The 8,334-nt window shown below is 45.7% G+C and overlaps 1 pseudogene; it reads left to right on the forward strand.

The window, feature by feature from the left end:
- The first annotated feature begins 917 nt into the window (after window positions 1–917).
- Window positions 918–1,267, forward strand: LOC112409543 (small nuclear ribonucleoprotein Sm D2 pseudogene; annotated as a pseudogene).
- Window positions 1,268–8,334: the final 7,067 nt, after the last annotated feature.

An 8,334-nucleotide genomic window follows, 5' to 3' on the forward strand; every position in this document is an offset into this window, starting at 1 on the left:
GAGGCCAAACTGGTTTGGGAACCGAGGTGACCAGATAGCAGAGCCAGTGAATAAGAATGCCCCACTTTGGGCTTCCTTGGTGGCTCAGTGGTTAAGAATCCGCCTGCCAATGCAGGGGACACAGGTACCCTCCACCAAGATTCCGTAGACTTCACATTCGGAATTCTGCCTGGGACAGTGAGTCTAGTACAAGATGAGGTGTGCGATTCTCAGTTTAAGCTCGGACAAATGAATGAAGCAACTACAAGTCCCTTCAGAGCTTCCTTCGCCTCAAAAGAAACAACTTTATCACACAAGAATTCATAATTCAGCCTCAGATTCTGTGTGCACCCCAGGACCGCTCCAGAGCATGCCCCACCCTCTGCAAGCTGAGGCCGCCTGCCTAGTGCCTTAAGGGCCGCCGGTGAAAGCCTGGATGTCTAGTCAGGGTTGTTATTACATCTGGATCAATTCTTAATCTTTCAGTTTAGCTTTGAGCTGCTTGGTGACCTCTGACAGATCAGGTATAAATCATTCCACCCTGCCCAGGTAAGAGGCATCACGCCAGCTGTGGCCCCATGATATCTGAGATTTTCTTGGAGGCCAGACCTCTTCTAAAGGTGGTGCGTGGTTCTCAGCCATGACCAGTTCAAAGGCAGGCAGATTCCTTGGCTTTAGTGAAAGATGAAATCAACAACAGCGTGTCAACTCCGTCTTTGCTCTAGGTAGAAAGAGGCCATGGATTGCATCCATTGACAAAGTATCTGAGTGCTGGGAGTCACTTTCTGGGACGCCATGAGGCTAATCTACATTATTGATCTAGTTCAGAATTTGTACTTTTAGAATTCAGGGAAGCAGGCAGTGAAAAGTGAAAAGAGGACGAAGCGACGCAGAGGAGACAGTAGCGACTGGAGAGCGCGGCCACCAGTGCCGCCAGCATGAGCCTCCCCAACAAGCCCAAGGGTGAGATGACCCCGGCGGAGCCGTAGAAGCGGGAGGAGGAGAAGTTTAACGCATGGCCACTCTCCATGCTCACCCAGTGGGTCAAGAACAACACCCAAATGCTCAACTGCCGCAACAAGGAGCTCCTGGGCCACGTGAAGGCCTTCGACAGGCACTGCACATGGTGCTGGAGAATGTGAAAGAGTTGTGGACCGAAGTCCCCAAGAATGGTAAGGGCAAGAAGAAGTCCAAGCCAGTCGACGAGGACCACTACATCTCAAAGATGTGCCTGCGTGGGGCCTCGGTCATCGTGGCCCTGCGGAACCCGCTCATCACATGCAAGTAGGAGGCTCCTCCCGGCCGTCAGAACTTCCCCCCTCATTCTGCGAAGACCTGCCGTTTGTGCTGGGAATAATAAAGTCATGTGTTTTTTCTAAAAAAAAAAAGAAAGAAAAAGAAATACTTAGTGATCGCCTCGTATGGGTTAAGAATGGGATCAACGCCATCACATAATAAACCATTTAATCTCTCCAGCCATCCCATGAATTGATTATTATTGTCAACATTGTCTTACAGGGAGCAATTTTATTTTTTTAACTTTTTATTTTATATTGGTGTATGGCTGGTTAACAGCGTTGTGAGAGTTTCAGGTGCAACTCAGTTATACATGTATCCATTCCCCCCCAAACTCCCCTCTGCAGGGAGGAATTTTAGTTCTGAGAGCTAAATGGCCTTACTGAGGTCATAGGGCTAGTAAGGGCTGAGGCTAAAATCCAAATCTATCAGACTTTTATTCCTATGCTCTTTCTCATCTCAAAACCTCAATAAGTCTTTATTTTCTGCCTCACTCTTCCCAGGAGTTCCTCTCTCCAAATCCACGTGGAAGAATAGAAAAGTCTTTGTAGCTGAAGAGACCCAAGTTCAAGTATGGACTGGGCTAATACCTAGGTGCGACCCGCTTCACTTCACTTCATCAGTTTTCTCATTTGCAAAATGGAATTGTTGTGAGGATAGACTGAGTCAAAAGAAATGAGTGCAGCTTGAGAATTGTGTCTTCTAGAAAATTTCTTTGTTGAGTTACACACATTTTCAAGAAGGTTCTTAAAGATGACACAACGTTAAGACCAAAAAGGATGCGTATTTAGTGGTGAAATTTTAGAAACCAGGGCAGTTCCTTAAGTAGGTCATAAGAAAGCACCTTAAATTACATCTCATGGGTAACCTCGCATAATACACGGGCAGACATGTGCTAAGGTTGGCAGGGTCCTAATTACTGAAGAGAAAAGATTCATACTTTGTCTCGTAGGTGATCTAGTATCCCTGGAAAGAAAGCGATTGAAATCTCAGCATTCTGTCTGCCGGGACTTGTTACCAATGGAAAAGATAGTCTGATTTCTGATTTGTTTATTTTGAAAGCTATTTGATCATTCTGGCTCCCAGGCAAAGAGAAAGCTCTTTTTGGCCAACTAGGGCTAAAAGAACCTGATGAATGGTAAATCTATCTGCCTGCAAAGTCCCATCAGATCCACAGTTCACATTAAGCAAGATGGAGAGAGGTCAACAGAGCTTTGTTTTTCTGATGAGAAACCATGACCCAACCTTCATTTTCTCTTCTGTTCATAGACCCTTTCTTTTCTCTTGTACCACTTTCTCTTGCTTTTTCATGTTTGAGTCAATCAGTCAATCAGCAAACCAATCAGCCTGCAGGGAAGTGGTGCTGTATACTAATAGCAGGAACGGTGGTATTAACAGCGGTGATGGTGGCAGGAATTGTAGTAGTAGTGGTAGCAAAATAATAACTTCACTTGAGTGCTTACTATGTGCCAGGCACCATTCTAATCCTCTAACATTTCAATCTATTATTATCCCAGAGGAGCTCATTACTTTTTGCACTGTCACACAGCTGGATAGTGGTGGAGTTGGGTTTGAAGCCAGGTCTGAGTCTAGACCCCTCACTCTTGCCCACCCACTGTGCCTTGCAATCTAAGATGAGTGGATTTGAAGTCAGACTAATGCAAGGTCAAATTCTACCATTTCCCAGCAGTGTGACCCCTCTGAGTGTCGTCATCTGCAAAATGGCATTCATAAAACCTACCTTCGCAGGCTGCTGTTAGCATCAGAGTGTACGTATATCGCACACCTAGTACCAAGCACTTACCTTATGTGAGGGCCTGCCCCTCCTGTTAGGCTTAATGGGTAAGGGAATAGATTCTGAGGTCAGTATTTGAGGTTCAAATGCCGGAACCACCACGTCTAGGTGCTTGGTGTCTCTGTGCCTCTATTTTCTCGTCTGAAAATGGAGCCGTTGTGTAAGTGGGATTACGGGGGGCACGCAACGCAATAACATCTATAAAGCATTTACCAGAGTGTCTGATGAATAAGAAGAGCTCAAGCAACATGGATTTTTATCAGTATTATCATCTGATCCTCCACCTCCTGAAGAGCACCTGGCTTGATGTATCTGGATGAATGCATTTGAATGAACGCTAGGCTCGACAAGGGTAGCCCGTAACGCACTCCTTTCCAATTCAGGATTAGTATATGCATTCTGCCCATCTCACTGGATGCCTCCCTGGTGTTACATTCACCTGGTTACTCTGTTCCTCACCTCCCTAGGAAGGTGTCTCTGTGTAGTGCCCCCATGAAGAGGACGCTGCTGTGATGGATGGTTCTGTTGGAACTGCAGGGCATTGACAAACGCCAGCTTCATACATCACAGAGCCATCAGGACTGGTACTCTGATAATGTATTATGTGAATACATCATCAGAACGCTGTCACCCTGGTGATGGATTCAGCAACAGATGGGGCTGTCATAAGAAGGAAGGAGAAGAGAGTGTAGGAGGAAGGGAAAACCTCTAGTTGATGAAGAGGAGGTCTTAACAATGAGCTACAAAGTGCCCCAACCTGTCTGGCTGATAAATGCTAAGAGGGTCCTGGGGATGGGAAAGGTGGCAGGGTACCACCGTGGATGCATGATTAGCCTGAACACCTGGGACCTTGGGGTCTAGTCATGACTCATCTCACGACTCCTACTAAGCCCTCGTGACCTTCTCTCATCCACAAAGTTGAGTATGCTATGGAGTACTGCTGAAAAGTGAGGTACAGTACTAAAGGGCTTTACATCAACGATCTTAATTTAATCCACAAAATTACCACATGCTATAGGCATTACTAAAATTATCCTCAATATTCATATAGGAAACTGAAGCTTAAAGAGTTTAAATAACCTACCCAAGAACAAGTATAGGGAACAGATTCAAACACCAGCTGTCAGACTTCCAAGCCTATAGGATAAACCACTATGTTATTATGACCCAGCCCTTATGTAAATTAAGGGACTCTACAAAGGCTTGATCTCATTATGACCAGTATACATGTCCACCCTGAGTACTAACGATTGAACTGCAAAGTCCGTTGTCCATGCCTCAGCTTTTTAAAGATGGGCAGACTCTTGAAAACCCTGAATTCTTAAACATTTTTCTCTCCAAATATGAGGAATTCCTATGTCAACATGCTAGAATGGTATTATTACAATGTCTTAGAGTATCATCTTCAGAAGATTCTCCATAGCTTTCATGTCTGGCATTGAATAGCAGTGGCCATGAGGGCAGGACATATTATAGTATTTGAGGGAAATATGTTTACGGTGTTCAAACTCCTCACCTCCGCTGGGACTTACACAGCCAACCAGTTTGAGCCTACATGGAACAAGGTCTTGTTTGTCCAACTGCAATAGTGACCAGACAATAAATAAATCAGAGCAGCCCTCATGGTGCAGCTGCTTACACACGAAGGACAGGAGTGTCAGAAGGCTGTGTGGCCTTCAGGAAAACCATGGAACTTGGAGTCAGAACACTTGGCTTATTGACTCACTAACCTCATAACTGTAGGCAAAACATTTTTGTTTCTCATCAGTCTCCTAACCTTTAAAAAGGAAATCTCTAAGCTGAACTGTCACTGAGGTTTCCTCCAATTCTGCATCCTATGATTCTCTGAGCGTTAAGCTCCGCACTCACCTCGTGTGCAAACTTCCAGACTAGAGCAAAGGCTACCAAAACACTAGTGGAACGAAGTGCCTAACCCATCAAGTTGCAGCTACTAGCATGCGCGAAGTGAAAGTGCTAACTCGACAGATTTGGATATTCACCCTGTAATGGTGAGGTTTAATTTCAGCAGAGAGGTTCCATATCACATAACGGTGTATCATTGCACTATGTTTTACTTCCCTTAGCAAATAAAGTATACAGGAAAAAAAAAAAAATGAAAGGAACATACATTGTTTTATTGTCTTGTGAAATTGCTGGGTTTCAAGCCAATAGAATGCCTTGATGCTCAAGTTCTCCAGGGTGATACAAAGTGCAGTGCATCTCTGTTTGGGAAGCTAAATTTAATAAACAGAGTAATCCCCTGGCAGGCCCTGGGATTTTTCTAATATCCTGATGGTGTCAAGGGAGAAGGGCTTGAGATGTGAAAAATAGCATAAGACCTTACAACCAAGACTTACTAGAAAGAGTCGCCCTTTAATTGAGGCATCTGCTTTTTGCATGTTGTGGTGCTGAACTGGAAATCACATTAATTGTGTGTGCGTTGTCCATGAGCCTTGGGGTGGGTGCTGTGTACAAGTCGTCGTGCTGAACCAGAAGCCTCTAAATCCAGTGTTGCACAGGCCAGTCTTAGGACACAAAGATCCCTGTCTTTTCTCAGCTATCAAGACGTCCTCATCCTATACCCCTTCAGGGTATTTTAAATACACACTGATAAAATTTCTGCCAAAACATCTTATCAGATTACAACAGCAACAGTAATGATCATCATCGTCATCTTGCATTGTACTGTATACAAAACTTATACTTCTTATTATATGTTAGTCCTATAATAATGCCTCTGTAGAAAATGTCTCTGGAACTGTCTGTACTAAGTCAAGTTCCCTAGGAGCACAGCCGGAGTTGGAGGGTGATTCTTACACAAGTGATGTATTAATGCAGTACTCACAAGGGGAAGAGAGGTAGGGCAGGGAAAAAACCCAGACAAGGATGAGGAGACCACATTCAGTGTGATCCCACGGGAAGCCTTGAAGCACAGTGGTACCGCCGAGTTGGTTCCACCTTGAGACAAGGGACCATCCTTTTAGTACCACTATGTCAGTCAGCTGCTGGCTGTGGTCTTCCCAGAGGAAAGGATACCTCTGGGAAAGGAAAGGTGACTCCCTTCAGACCCCGGGGCAATTCTCCAAAAGAGGGCAGCCACTGCCACTCCCAGGATCTGGGAGATGGGCATACCAGCACGGTAAAGAGAAACCTAACCTGACCCCAAAAGCACCTATGACACTGTAAGTGCTTCACCCAGATTCTGGGATTCCTTCTACCATTTTCTTATACCCTGTTCCAGTTAACTGCTGCAAAAAAAGTCACCCCCAAACCTTAGCGGCTTAAGAACCATCATTTATTTTGCTCCTGATTCTGCAGCCCGGGCAGGGCACAGCATGGGAGGCCCATCCTGGTTCCGTGCAGCGTCAGGCGGGTGACTCAACCAGGAGATCCGCTTCCAGGAAGTCTCACTCACATGGTTGGCAAAGTAGGGCTGGCTGTTAGTAGGAGCTTCACCGGGGCTGAGGGCTGGAGTTCTTGATTCGCCTCTACATGTCTCCACGTGGCCTGAGCTGCTTTAAAGCATTGTGGCTGGTTCTGAGGGCAAGTGTTCCGAGAGAGAGCTCTATAACTTCGTATGTCCCAGCCTCATAAGTCACGTAGCATTGCTTCTGCTGTTGTCTGTTCATCATGGCAGTCACTATTGCCTCAAGTTAATAGACTATCTGTAGCTCTTCAAGGGGAGTAGTAAAATCCTTGAAGAGTTTAAGGGATGGGAAATACTGCTGTGGCCATTTTGGGGAAATACGATTTTGGAACATAATCCCCTCACCGACTTCTGTGTACTTTCTCTTTTTATGTATATTTATTTTTGGCTGTGTTGGGTCTTCGTTTCTGTGCGAGGGCTTTCTCTAGTTGCGGTGAGCGGGGGCTCCTCTTCATCGCGGTGCGCGGGCCTCTCACTATCGCGGCCTTTCTTGTTGCGGAGCACAGGCTCCGGACGCAAAGGCTCAATAGTTGCGGCTCACGGGCCTAGTTGCTCCGCGGCATGTGGGATCCTCCCAGACCAGGGCTCGGACCTGTGTCCCCTGCATTGGCAGGCAGATTCTCAACCACTGCACCACCAGGGAAGTTCTGTGTGCTTTCTTTTTAATGGCTGACACTTGTGACTCTCTTTGGAGAACTGCAAAGAGATCCAGGAGTGTCCGGGAATGTAGCCCTCCTAGGTCTGGGCAGGAGTATGAAAGCTCCTTGTTGCAATGAGAGGCAAACTCAGAGATGCAAGATAATTCCGGAGCTTCTGTGCAGGATTAGGCCCAGGCTGTGGCTTCACTGAAGTCACACCCTTAGTTGGTGTCCTCCCCGCCTTACCCTGCTGCCCCCACTCCTTCTGCCAGCACCATTTCTGTATCATCTGCAGATAAATCCTCATCTCAGAATCTGCTTCTGAGGACCCTCACCTAAGACAACCTCTCTCTTAGGAAGTCATTATACGTATTCACAAGGTCATTTATCTATTATTTAGACAAGTATCACTTTGTAATCTCCTGTTTCATCATCATTTATCTTGATGCTTGATTTCCCAAGCACTGGATGGTACTGTATGTATCTTATTTATCTCCATTTCCTCCCAGTTCTGAAAAATCAGGTGGGAATGAACCCTGTTCAACACTTAACACTGGTGCCAGCCACTCTTAACCTCTTTGCGGTCATTATCCCGCCTAATTCTGAAAACAACCCTTATGAAGAAGCTATTATTGGATCATCCTCATTTTATAAATAAGGACTGTGATGTTCAAAGAAGCTTCCCTGAGATTCCTCAGCTGGGGAGTAGCACAGAGTGTGGATCTGACTATCTGCTTCGTTCCAGAGTCCTCACCTTTATACTAAGCCAAGATGCCTTCTGGCAGTTAAGATCGGCAAGTCATTTTTATTCTCTTTCTTTTGCCCCAAGTCAATTTTTTAAGGTGGTGTGATGATGGAAATATTTTTAATAATAGTAAAATAAATTCTCGGTCACATGAAAATAGCCTGCTCTATTCTGTAGTCAAAGTCTATGGCAGGAGAAGCCACTGGGGGCGGGGAGGTGATTCCGCATACGATCCAGTGACCTAAGAAGAGGCTATCTTCCAATGAGAGTGGAGTGGAAAGTTACCAGGAAAGGGATCTGGCCCTGGTGAACCAAAGAAAATACAAATTGTCTGCCAAGTGAAGCCACGTTTTTCTTTTCTGATTTTCTAGCTGGCTACCTCACTCGCTGCTTTTTCTGCAACAAGCACCTCTACAACTGTGATGGTGACGGGGTGGCGGGGGGGGGGGGGGGG

The sequence above is a fragment of the Neophocaena asiaeorientalis genome, unplaced genomic scaffold, assembly GCF_003031525.2.
Source record: "Neophocaena asiaeorientalis asiaeorientalis breed wild unplaced genomic scaffold, Neophocaena_asiaeorientalis_V1.1 scaffold254, whole genome shotgun sequence".
In the NCBI taxonomy this organism is placed as follows: domain Eukaryota; kingdom Metazoa; phylum Chordata; class Mammalia; order Artiodactyla; family Phocoenidae; genus Neophocaena; species Neophocaena asiaeorientalis.